A 5,786-nucleotide genomic window follows, 5' to 3' on the forward strand; every position below is an offset into this window, starting at 1 on the left:
CCTTCCGTGTGTTTGTCATGTTTTGTTCCAGGGAAGCAGTTCTGAAAGCTGCTGTTAAAGCTCTCCCAGACCCATTCAGTTATGGAGGGAGGAGGGAGGGTTGGGTGGGAGGGTTGGTTGGGATATTGCCAATTGATTGGGTTTTGGTTTTGCTCTTGGCACCTCTAGGTTTATGTCTTGCATCCTGCTATCTACCTTTGGTTGGTGGATTTTCCACATCATCCTTTGGAATCTTTTCAATTATGCTATCTTGGGAATAGGATGCAAAATACATTTTTAGCTGAGCATCCTGTCCACTTGCTGCCTGGGCCTCCCCATGGCCAAATCTTGGAGAGTGTAGTTCCTGCCTATTTGGAAAGACAGTATTGTGTAAGATTTAAAGAGCAATTATGGGACTGGTCTTTGGTCACCTATGCGGGGCAAGCTGCATCATACCCTGTATCAATTATTTCTGTCACTTGGCTTTTCATCTATTATCCCAAGTAATTGACCATTGTGATGGCCATCAAAGGCAATTACTACATTGCCTTAAGAACCAAATTACTTTTGTGTGGGGGTGGGGTATGGGGAGTTGGGGGGAAGGGGACCTGTGTCAGTGTACTATTTGGAAGTGTCCATTTTATGCAGCTATTAGCATTTTAACTTTTTGAACCAAGCAACTGTCACTCGGTCAAATGAGTATTAGTCCAGCATAAAGAGGAGCCCAAAGGCCAGGCTTTCCAAGCTTCTGATTGCAACATGGCTTTGGATCCAGCTTCTGTAATCTCACTGGGAGTGTCCTTTCCTGGTGTGCCATTCCATATGATGGCATTAGTGACGTGTTATAATTGAGCCCTACTTTACTAACCAAAACTGGTACCATCATCATTATCTTCAAAATAAAGTCCGCTTTATTTTTATTTTCAATACTTTGCTGCTTCATTTTTGCCTCATTATTCTAGACATTGGCACTTCCTTGGGGATAAAATGCGCTAGGACGGATGCTTTACCTCAGGTTCATGAGTTTTGGAAATATGGTATGATTGGTTTCCTTTGTAATTGTAATGTATTTTGTGCATTTAAAAATCAGAGGGGTTGATTAGGCCTCATATCCAAAGGGGTCTGTGACACACACAAAAAAAGTTAAACCTCCAGTAGAGGAAAAGCTGAAAGTGTGAGAAGTAGGAATTGTGCTTATGTGGCTTTTAATAATAGATAATGAAGAGTAAAATTAGCAAAGAGATGCTAATGATTTGCCTTGAGTGAACTGAGAGTCAAACTACCTAGTTAGAAATGATTGCTTATTATTGATTGGTGTTAAAATGGGTAGCAAGTTCCTTTTGGGTCTTGTTTTTCAGGAGCAAGTGCTTTTTGACTGGTGAGCAAACCTTGGCAGGGTCCCCTCCCATGCCTTTTGCAGGTGATGCTGGCAGCCAGTCTGGAGATGCCAATAGCTAGCCACTCGTAGACTCCATTCTGTTTTGGGTAGATGTTACCAATGCTTCATTGCAGAGACCACAGGAGTGATTCCCTACCCATTGCTAGGAGTTTGGTTCAGCAAAAGGGTAACTTGATCAACATTAACTTGACTAGCTCAGTCGATTCCAAAAATACTTGTATCTAGTGAGCAGCTGTGTTGTCATGGAGTGTCCTAGCCTGGGATTCAAGAGGCCCGAGTTCCTATCTCAACTCTAATTCTGTTGGATGTTGAGCAAGTCACTCCCCTGCTGTGGACTTTAGTTTCTCCTTCCTGTTCTGACTTTGTAAAGCCATTACATTACCTTTTCCTTATTTGGGGGATGGAATGGTGACCTGAATTCTGTGATGTTCTTATGTAAGGAAGAAAGAGCAGATTCACTGGTGCTTTAATCCTTTGATGTGCATCTTTGGGGCTTCAGACACTTCCTAGCTGTGTGACCCTGGGCAAGTCACTTAGCCTGTATTTACCTCAGTTTCCTCATCTGTAAAATGGTGATAACAGCATCTACCTCCCACCATTGTTAGGAGAATCAAATGAGGAAATTGTGAAGCACTTAGCACAGTTCCTGGTTCCTGGTAAGCCTGATTTTTAAACCTTCACCTTCCATCTTAGAATCAGTACTGTGTATTGGTTCTGAGGCAGAAGAGCAGTAAGGGCTGGGCAGTGGGGGTTAAGTGACTTGCCCAGGGTCATACAGCTAGGAAGTGTCTTGAAGTCACATTTGAACCCAGGACCTCCCTTCTCTGAGCCTGACTCCATCCACTGAGCCACCTAGCTGCCCAATCCCTCCCCCCCCCCCCCAATAAATATTTGTGAGCCTGAATCTTGACTTCCAAGCCAAAACCAAATTTGAAACCATAAAGTTGGGAAATGAGATTTCCCCCTTCACTTATTTGTGTTCTTTTTGTCTTCCACAGATGACTCCTTACCCACCTCATACGGTATCATTTTTGTCCCAACCCAATGTTTGCTAACATTTAAAACTTTCCTGTTAATAGATGCAGATGGAATTACATATTGCAGAAAATGACCTCCTGCTGAGAGGAGTGCTACTAAAGGTGACATTGACAGGACAAGTCCAGATAAGACAGACAAGCAGCGCCCACGAAGATGACTATTTTTGTGGACTGACTGACCTTCCTAATGCCATTGGACCCCAACCACCAATTTGAGCTTCCTAAAACATTCGACAATATAACCCCTTAATCAGAAATCCTTAGTACTTCCTATTGCTTCTAGTTTAAAATACAAACTCCTCCCCGGTGTCATTTAAAGCCTACAACAACCTGACTCCTTTCTGCCTCTCCAATCTTAATATTTCCTTTCAGGAATTCTCTGGCATATCAGTTGTTTTACCTTCCTCAGCATTTCTGCCTCTTGCCTTTGCCTTTGCACAAGGGATCCTTTGGATCTATATATCTATATTTAAATTCTTTCCATTTGTCTAAGAATCAATTTTAAGACAGAAGAGCAGCAAGGGCTAGGCAATTGGGATTAAGTGACTTGCCCAGGGTCACACAGCTAGGAAAAGCCAGAGGTCAAATTTGAACCCAGATCCTCCGGATTCCAGGCTGTGGAAAGAGCGCACTCCAACCTAATTTTGTAGAATTCCTGACTTCTGTTAAAGCACAGCTCCTCTTAAGAGGCCTTTACTGATTTCCCCATCCCCCTTAGCATTCTCCCTCTTGGAATGACTATATATTTTGTATTTACTTGTCAAGTCAACAAGTAATTTTTTAAGCACCTACCATGTGCCTGACAACTTTGCCAAGTCCTGGGGATACCATGAAAGGCAACCCTCCCCGCCACAACCAGTCTGTGTTATGGAGGACAGATAATAGAAAGCAATGGCCAAATAGGTTAAATTACTGTTGATCTCAGAGATACAATTTGGGTCGGAAACTCCTTTAGAAATGGGATGCTTTTTTGGCACAGTTGTCTTACACATACTAGATTCTTCCCTTTATTATTTTTTTCATATCACCTGTATTTCCTCATGTTGTCCTTCACTTTCCCCTCATTACCTCCCAGAGGTCTCTTGTTAATAACGAAGAAAAACAGTTTAGTCAAACTGACACATGGAGAAAGTCTCAATTTCTATCGTATTCCATATCTGTGGTCCCCCACCTCTTTGAGGAACAGAGAGTGGCACCTTCTTATACAAGCTCTTTGGGGCCAAACCTGGTTATTAAAATGTCACAGTATTCAATTGTAGTTCTTTTATGTTGTTGTAGTCCTGTTGATGGCTTCCCTGTTTTACTTTACGTTTCACCTGTTGGTATTCATCATCACAGCATAATGATAGTAGGTTCTTGAAAGGGAAATAACTTGTCCATGGTCACAAAGGCAGTGGCTGAACTTGGGTTTAACTTTCCCATGGAGTTGTCATCCATGCATTATCTAAAACATTTGAAGCTGTTTCTGTCTTCAGGCTGTTAGTCTTGGGGGTAACAAATTGCATGAATTTGCTACCCTTTTACTTATCCTAAATACACCACTTTGATGCTTTATCAGATCCTAATTAGAAAGAAGAGACCATAGAGGGCATCTGGGTCCACTCATTAAATGGTGGAGGACTATGGCCTAGGGTTAAGTTAAGTGATTTACCCAGGTCCACAAGGGGGTAATTCTAAGATTTCATCATTGGGCCTTGCCTTCTATTTAGAATTGATAGCAAGTATGAGTTCCAAAGCAGAAGAGTGGTAAGGGGTAGGCAATTACGGTTAAGTGACTTGCCCAGGCTCACACAGCTAGGAAGTATGTGAGGCCAGATTTGAATTCTCATCTCCAGGCCAGACTCTCAATCCACTGAGCTACCTCACTGCCCCTTTTAAGCTAAATCTAATGACTGTTCTGTTATTCTAGGAGCTGGCCTCCATTTTAGGATTTGGCTTAACGAGATCTATCTTCAAGCCTGTAGCACTAAGCAGCTTACACGGCAAAGTGTTAAGCTACTAGAATTGGAATGTGAGAGCCCTAAATGTCTAGAATTGCTTCTGTGTCTGCACTACTGACCACTTACGGAACTAGTTAATAAAGTACCTTGGGCTAGTAACAAAATCTGGAAATGACATCTGTCAAACAGACAAATGAGTTTGTGGCCAGCTAGTGACTTTGTGTTTGCAGGGATAGCAGCGTGACTGTTGAAGAAGAGGTATGCCCTCACCTTTAAGGAATTTACATCCCAATACATAGGAATGTACTGGGTGAAATATTTTCACATGTGCACACCCCACCCCTAGTGCTATCATCATAAGGTAAGGTGCTTCCTTTAAGGAACTTACAGTTTTAATACAAGAGAGTGTGCTGGGTGAAATTTTTCACACGCACATCCCTAGTGCTATTCTAAGATAAGGTGCTATATCCAAGCTCTAGATTTCAAGGTTAGTTCAGCAGCAAGGTCAGAGAAATGGGGCTTTTCACTCTTCCAAAGAGGGAGATGAAAAGCCACAAAAACAGCTCCACGACTTCTTGGAAATCAATCAGACCCCACCTCCTACTCCCCATTCACTCTAGCTTGTATTAGTTCATCTTCTCTTCAATTGGTACTCAGAAACAAGCCTTCATTTTAGAAGTAGCAAGGATGGCCAGAAGAATTGACTGAATTGCTGCATAGGGGTGTGAAGGAAAGCAAAGGAGAAAGTATATAACCCAATATTGGGCTGTTTGGTAGCAGAACCTTTGGTTTGGTTCCTGCCGTGTGAAAATTTTCTCCCTGAGTCATGTCTTCCATTTCTAGAAACCAGCACTCCAAATCAGTTCAGGGAGAGAGTGCATGTCATTTCTGACATGTTGGATGGTAACTCATTTCTGGACAGATTTGTTCTGAAATTTTACTGCCTCTTCTGGCAGAGAGGTCTTTGCTAAACTCCAACCTAACTGGAACCTTAGGACCGAGTGTCTCACTGGGAAAGACAACAAAGCTGCAGTGATCATTTCACTTCTAAATTAACTCCTGCCCAGATGTAGCTGCCTTCATCAGCAGTGCCATTTGCTGAGTGCCCAAGAAACCTGCTATGTTCCCCAACTTTCCATTTGCTGTGGGTTCCAGGTTGCCCTGTCTTCACTTTGGATGTAGGTTAGTGTAGACTTCAATTCATCCTATTGTACCAAATGTTTTCTGGATTGAATTGATTTCTATCTCGCCAACAATGCACTTAGATTCTGATTCTGCCTTCAGGGCCTGTGTTCCTTCCTCTTGTTCTTAGATCCTTTTTGTCCCGTGGTGGAGGGGGAAGGGAAGGAGAATTAGGTCTCCGTGACCAACTTCTCCATAGCAATGAGTGCCGCCCTGCCATTGGCTGAGCACTGTCCTCCCAGACATTTT

The sequence above is a fragment of the Gracilinanus agilis genome, chromosome 4 (genome assembly GCF_016433145.1).
Source record: "Gracilinanus agilis isolate LMUSP501 chromosome 4, AgileGrace, whole genome shotgun sequence".
In the NCBI taxonomy this organism is placed as follows: Eukaryota; Metazoa; Chordata; class Mammalia; order Didelphimorphia; family Didelphidae; genus Gracilinanus; species Gracilinanus agilis.